Raw genomic sequence first — 7,500 nt, 5'->3', positions numbered from 1 at the left:
GGTGAGATGAACTTACTTGTGTGTACTTTTGCAAGATACAATAGTTACTGCGCAGTGCTCTACTTGGCGCAATAAGGAGCCAGTCCGTTTGGTACACTTTCAGTAATGCTGCTGTGTGGCTTCCCTGGAAACAAAGCTTTGAGCATCAATGCTTTATGACTTAGTTGATGGAAGCTATCTACTACGATTACATAACACCTTCAATGCATTTACACCTTTTCAATAATAATGGGGTAATCAGTGTTATGTAACTAGTTAATGACTTTGGTATAAGAGGTACCTTTGTTATATGTGGTTATAAGTACGTAGCTAGTTTATCACTTTTGCAGATGCCTTGTCCATACTATTAAATACTAAACCTTTGTTAAACCTAGTTTATCACTTTTGCAGATGCCTTGTCCATACTATTAAATACTAAACCACAAACACTGTCGCTATTTTCGGCTTAATATAGGCTGATTTCGCTTAAACTACAGAGTCTGAATTCTACAGGAATGCCTACAGTAGGGTCAAATAATTTCAGTCATCTGTCTGGATAGCTGGGTGCATTGTTGTAATCACCTCTAGGTTCGAATCCTGTTCAAGGAGGGTAAATTTTTCATATATAATTCTCCTTGCGGGGATTTTGATGTTAATATTAAGTAACTATTTGTGGCTCAACATTTGAATGTGAAAATATCGTGTGTAAAATTAGCACAAACATTCTCTCTCTCTCTCTCTCTCTCTCTCTCTCTCTCTCTCTCTCTCTCTCTCTCTCTCTCTATATATATATATATATATATATATATATATATATATATATATATATATATATATATACGTATATACTAGCTGATCAACCCGGTGCTCCCCGGGAAAACTCTGAATGACAGTATACGGGTAGGGGAGGGAAGAGGGGAGGGAAGGGAGGGGAGAGAGAAGGGAGAGGATGAGGGGAGGGATGAAGGGGAGGGGAAAGGGGAGGGGAAGGGGAAGGGGAGGGTGAGGGGAAGATAGAGGGGAAGGGAAGGGGGAGGAGAAGTTAAGTTTCTCTATCAGAAGAGAATAAAAAGCATCTCCACTGAACAGACAATAAATAGAAAATATTGTATTTCTACAATTTGCACTCGTGTGTGTCTGAGTGTTTGCATGTGTGTGGGAGGGGAGAAGGTCTGTCTCTCGTGCAGCAACAGTGAAGTGAAGTGTTGTTGCCAAAACACCCCATAAACCTCATTTAACCGAATTAATAACGATAACGATATACGCCATCATGAAGCTACGAAGTAGTCGCCATAATGAATTCCGAAGGTGAAAACGAAGACGAAACGATCGAATTAATGAAAAAATTCGCATTTGAACTAATAAAGTATAAGGGTATACTGTCACCATACATCTTGCATGTCGTGTTGAGCTAGCAGCTACTATGCATGTGCGAATGAAGAAGACAACTGTTTAGGGAGAAAATCTTTGGACCTGCTGGTTTGGGTTCATTGCTTTATAGCAATGAAATATGTTTTGTAACGAAGCCAAAAATATTTAATTTAGCAATACAACCAAGCAGTGAGGTATAAGTTTAACACTTATATTAATAATTATCATAAATTATAATAAAAATTCACGTAAATTCTGATAAAAATTTATGTTTTAGGGGATTTGGATTTATTGTTGTAGGTTAACCATACGTCTGACAGGGCATGGAATAAAAGGTGGAGAGTCAGGAGAAAAATGAGCATTAACCCAGTAACACTGAAGGAAAAGGTGACGTAAAAACGAAAATTTAATTTGTTTTTTCTGTGTTTGTATGTCTGTCATGGGGTAGGAGTTTGATTTTGAGTTAAAAAACTTTCTGGAGTGACATAGAGGCCGTGTGCATAATTTTGTCTGGGTCTGTCAAGCGGTTCGAATTTCTGTAGAGGACAAACAAATATACAAACATTCACTTTTATATACATACATATATATTATATATATATATATATATATATATATATATATATATATATATATATATATATATATATATATGTATATTTTCATGATGTTGCCTTGTAATACGTATATCCTCCTATAATTTTGACATATTTACTTTTTCATGTGTTATGTTTAATGATAATGGTTGTTGAAGTGTCATATTTAGTTTGACATCAGATCTCAAAAGTACTAATGATTACTTGATAGCGTAATTTAGAATTGTTGTTATAATTTTAATAGTAACGTAATTTAGAACGAATATCTTTCTTGGTAAAGCGTAGTATGTGAACACGTGTGTGTGTCCACCAAGGCTTGTTTCATTTCAGTTGTCATCAGTTGAGATAAGAGGGAACGCTTTGTTTTGGGTTAGCGATGACAGATTTGCAAAACAAACGCCAATTCGTCCCATAAAGTGATTTCATGTTGTTGCATGTTTGAGTCACGTACTTTGCGAGAAAGAATACGTGTCCTGATCAATTACGTCATGTTTTGTAAGATGCAAAACGTTTTGCTGGGATGACGTAACTTTCCTTCTAATTGTATCTCGCACCCAAAACGCTTTAATGACGTCACCTCCCTGCTTCTAGAACTTTTGTATCTCGTACCCAAAATGCTTTAATGACATCACGTAATTGTTTCACTGTTACTGGAATCCTAAAATCTATTTCATTCTGATTTCTGAGACCAGTCGATTTGGTTCCATATCTCTCTCTCTCTCTCATTCCTAATTAGGAAGAGATTACTTTTAACGTAAATTTTTGTGGTCACTTTTAACATTAACTTTTGAGATCTGAATTTAAAAGTTATTTAGTTCACCGCCTGGTAAAAAGTGTGTATTGTGTAACAGCTGCAGTCAGAGGTTTTCAGAAGGTAACGTGAAATTTTACTTATTGATACCATGGTATGATAAGTTAGAGGTTATGATAAGTTAGGAAATTTTGAACAAGTGAAATCATTATTGATAAATCTTACGTGTATTTTTGTGTGTTTTCTATTTACAATTTCTTTATATTTTCACATTTTTTATGTTTGTGATGTAACATTTATTTACATAGCATTGTAAATATTTCTTGGTAATTTAACATTGCATACTTAATTTAACATTGCATACTTAACATTGCATACTTACTTTTAACATTGCATACTTAATTTAACATTGCATACTTTATTTCATTTATTGAGATTTTCTTTTTAAATCTTGAGTAATTTTTGATAGTTTAAATTTTGCTTGATTAATTTAAATTCATAAGTTTTTTGTGAATTAGTTTTGTTTCATAATTTAATTCAAGAATTCATTGAGTTTTGTGTTATTTTCAACTAATAGTAAATTTTTCAGATTGTGAATTCTAATTAATTGTGAATTCTAGTTATAAACTTTGAATCTGAAAATAAATTTTTGTATTTAACATTTTTAGAAAAACAGTGTTTCATTTATTGATCACCAGTGAATAGGATTGATTGTGTGTGCATAAGGCAAAGTGATAAACATGTTTTGTTCTTTTAGTTTTGCTAAAGTGAATTAAGACCAGGGAAACAGTTAGAGTTTTTGATGGAGTGATGCCCTTTACTCTAGAAGATTTCTAGTTTAATTTTTTATACCTCACACATATTCTGACGAACTTAGTTTGATTTTTCAAGTGATTGATAAATAAGTTTTTCTTAAGGATCACTGTTACCTTTAGAGTACTCAGTCGTAACAATTAATGTTATGAGAGTTCAGGTATCTGGCTGAAGTGAGGTATATTTTTGAATCTTGAGATTAGTTGTGTAATAACCAGGTACTTGATACGCATCGTGACAATATATATATATCATCACACACACACACACACACACACATATATATATATATATATATATATATATATATATATATATATATATATATATATATATATATATATATATATGCAAGTATGTATGTATGTAACTAGCAACAGTGACGTCCTAACTTCTCGACTTCCGATTATGAAAGTATTATTTTTGAAATAAGGAGAGAGGCACCTTCATCCCGTAATGACCGTTAAGGTACAGTCTTAGATATAAATGTACAAAAAAATATAGAGAAGCAAGCACAAACTTCTGTATGTATAATGGAGGAAGAGGTGTTTGCATGCATGAAAAAAGTCTTACAAGAAGAAGGACGAGTAGTGAGAAAATAATCCTGTACTCAGCAAGAGCCAGCTTAGCCCACACGTTCCACAAGATCATCCACATCCATCATGACATACCAAAGGCACGAGGACATATTACGAGCGAAACTGCAAATCACTCGACTGAGCGAAGGAGATGGTTGCTATGGCAATGTAACCCATGCAGCTCAGAGCCATTTTACGAAAATATTTGCCAATAACATAATCGAAAACAATATCTTAAATCAGAGACCAGGGATATGGGAAGAGAGAGAGAGAGAGAGAGAGAGAGAGAGAGAGAGAGAGAGAGAATGTTGAATTTAGTTCTTTACTGCATGTGAATCTCCCTGAATTTTTGTATGGATGGTTACATTAAACCATACATTTATATACAAATTCAGGAGAGACAGAGAGGTAGTAGTGAGTAGAGATGATAAACAACTGAAGTGAAATACCTTTTACGAGTTCAAACTCTTCCATCTGAGCTTTTTCGTTAAAATCTTTTTGAATACTTTCCAAGAGCCTATATATATATATATATATATATATATATATATATATATATATATATATATATATATATATATATATATATATATATATATATATATATATATATATATATATATATATATATATATATATATATATATATATATATATATATATATATATATATATATATATATATGTATGTATATTATTAAAGATAGCAGTTATTCATACTCTATTATTAAAGATAGCAGTTATTCATACTCTATTATGAGAGAGAGAGACAGAGTGAGAGAGTGAGACACAGAATTTAATTCTTAACGCAACCACATGCACAATGAAATATCAAATACTAAGAATCGATCTTTTTTCTTAATTTTAGACGTAATTAGCCAAAGCCTTATTTTTTTTATCCTAGCATGACAACTGTAATAATAATTACTGATATGTGAGTCTAAATGGAATTTCTAGTAATATAACTGCAAGGTACCATGAAAGTAATGAAAATGCCATAAAAAAGTAAGTTTATAATTCATTTACATAAAAATTTTCGCTACAGTTTAATTTTATCGTTCCATTATAAACACTAACAAGATTGCAAAAATGGCTTTAGCGGAAATATGACCTTGGCCTGGAGCTATGCTGATATTGCTGAACTGCAATACTGTACTTCAGAAACGATAATGAAGCTAATAAGCTTAACTTAGTACTCAGTGTATCAGTAGTTTTACTCCTGCACTTAGGAGTAATTGAATCATTCCTGATATTCGTTGGGCACCAAGTTTGTTGTGAACTTTTTCTATTTTTTATTGACCCCTTTACTTCTGGGCAGAGATTAGCTTTGGGTTGTGTAATGTTCATTGGTAAGTTCTTCTTCTATGGAGGCTACAAACTCATTAAGGTATCTTTATTTAATGCACGAAGTTTATCAAACAAAAATAGTAACAGTGGCCCTTAACGTTTCATCCTGCCGCGGTTGAACATGATCACAGAAATATAAAAGTTAGGAATGGACTAGATTAATAATTGAGATATAGATTTTATGCACCCATAGTGAGCTGTCAAGAGCTCAGCACCAGTTTAGTGTTGGAGATTATCACCTTGATGTTGATTGGTGGGTGGTACACATCCGTGGGCCATCTAGTTGACCCAATGGTTGTGTGTGCGGATGTTACCAGGATGTTCTCCAAAAAGCAGACTGGAGGGTCAGGTTCTGGGTCTGGGTATTCTGAGGGTTTAGCTCCCAAGGAAGTGTGCCCGTGCAAAGTAGTCAAGATCTGTACTGTTGCTCCAGTAGCTGTAGTCTGTTGCATAGACATACATCTGTTGGGAGTAACAATGCCTCCTGGGTCACGTTAGGGAGGATTTGAGCTTTAGAATGTGTAGGTAGGGGCGGCAGATGTCGCGTCCATCTGATGAGTAGGGTGGAATTTTGCTGCTGCTCTCAGTGCCTTCTGTCGCTCTCTTGAACATGTTATGTCAATCTGATTAAGTCTAACTTTATGTCCACTGACTTTCGGGAAGTCAATATCAAGATCTGAAGATCTTCGGATAAATATTCTGCAACATTACGGTACCAGAAAAATGGAAACTGATCTGTAATTCTTGCAATATTCACTTAGAAAACCCCTTGGAACAAACATAGTATTGTATGAATATCGCTCGTCATGAAAAATACCATTTAGCAAAAAACGATAAAAATAACGCACTATCACTAGAAAAAAACGCTGATCATCTGTACAGAAAATAAAAAGGAAACCGTATCAAATTCTTTACCGGTCATTAGGAAGCTGACGGTCAGCAGAACACTCTGGTGCTTTAAAGACAATAGAGTTGATTAACAATATAATCAGTGTTTTTAAGTTATTTGTTCCCGTTTTATTTCTAAATTATTAATATATATTCTTTTTAGCAAGAATTTTCAGCTATGTTTTTGCAGTCCAGCTGGGAGCAATTGCACTGCCATACGGTGAACTTGGATAATTTAACAGCTTAAGGTCATCTGCATGTATCATCAAATCTCCTTGATAATTACACTATTATTTCAGAATTTTGTGGTTTTTTCTTAAAAGGGTATGAACAAAAGTTTGGGGGCTAAATTCTAATTCTTTTTTTTTTATTATTGATGATGGTCAGTATTAATAGCTGAAGTCTTTATAACAGTACACCATATTCTGTAATACCATAGTTGGTGCAAGATTTTAAATAAACGGTTTCCCATATATGATACTGGGAATATACTACATCAACCGACAAGTTATCCTCAAGTATGGCAAAACATTCAGGGCGTTATCGGAAATGTACTAGGCTCCATAATCACAAGGAGACCATCAGGAGAGTGACAGAACTTCTTTGTGAGACCTGCCTGCTGTACAAGAACACCTGAACCAAACCAGTCTCTATGTTTTTCGCTGAGGTCTCAATAGATACCATAAGATGCCTTGTGGTCAAGACATTGTGCTAAGTACATTTTTCCTAGTATGTATCGCGCGTAATATTTTTTCAGCAAAACTTTACATGAAATTTGATGGCAGATGTATTCATTAATCACTGCTCTACAGAAATCAGTCATACAATGAGGGTGTGGATTGTTATAAACAAAGGCAGACCCGTTGATCCTAGGAAATAGGACTTCCGGTTAAGAACTGTTTCCCAAGACATTTGCTTCAGATATAAACATTCGGTTATACTTAAGGCACAGAATGTTAAGAAAATTTGTCATAATGCCACAAGATATGAACAAAATACTTTACCTTTTTTTTTTTTATTACAATCCTATGTAAGCCCATCGTTCAGTTCGAAATAACCAAAGAAAATTAAAATAAAAAAGGCATGCAATAAAACAATATTCAACATAAAATAAAAAAAAAGTGAACAATTATCATTATTATTTCAGTAGATGAAATCTATTCACACAGAACAAGCA

Source organism: Macrobrachium rosenbergii, chromosome 8, assembly GCF_040412425.1.
Source record: "Macrobrachium rosenbergii isolate ZJJX-2024 chromosome 8, ASM4041242v1, whole genome shotgun sequence".
NCBI classification, from domain to species: domain Eukaryota; kingdom Metazoa; phylum Arthropoda; class Malacostraca; order Decapoda; family Palaemonidae; genus Macrobrachium; species Macrobrachium rosenbergii.
Note: the sequence above shows the minus strand (reverse complement) of the source record.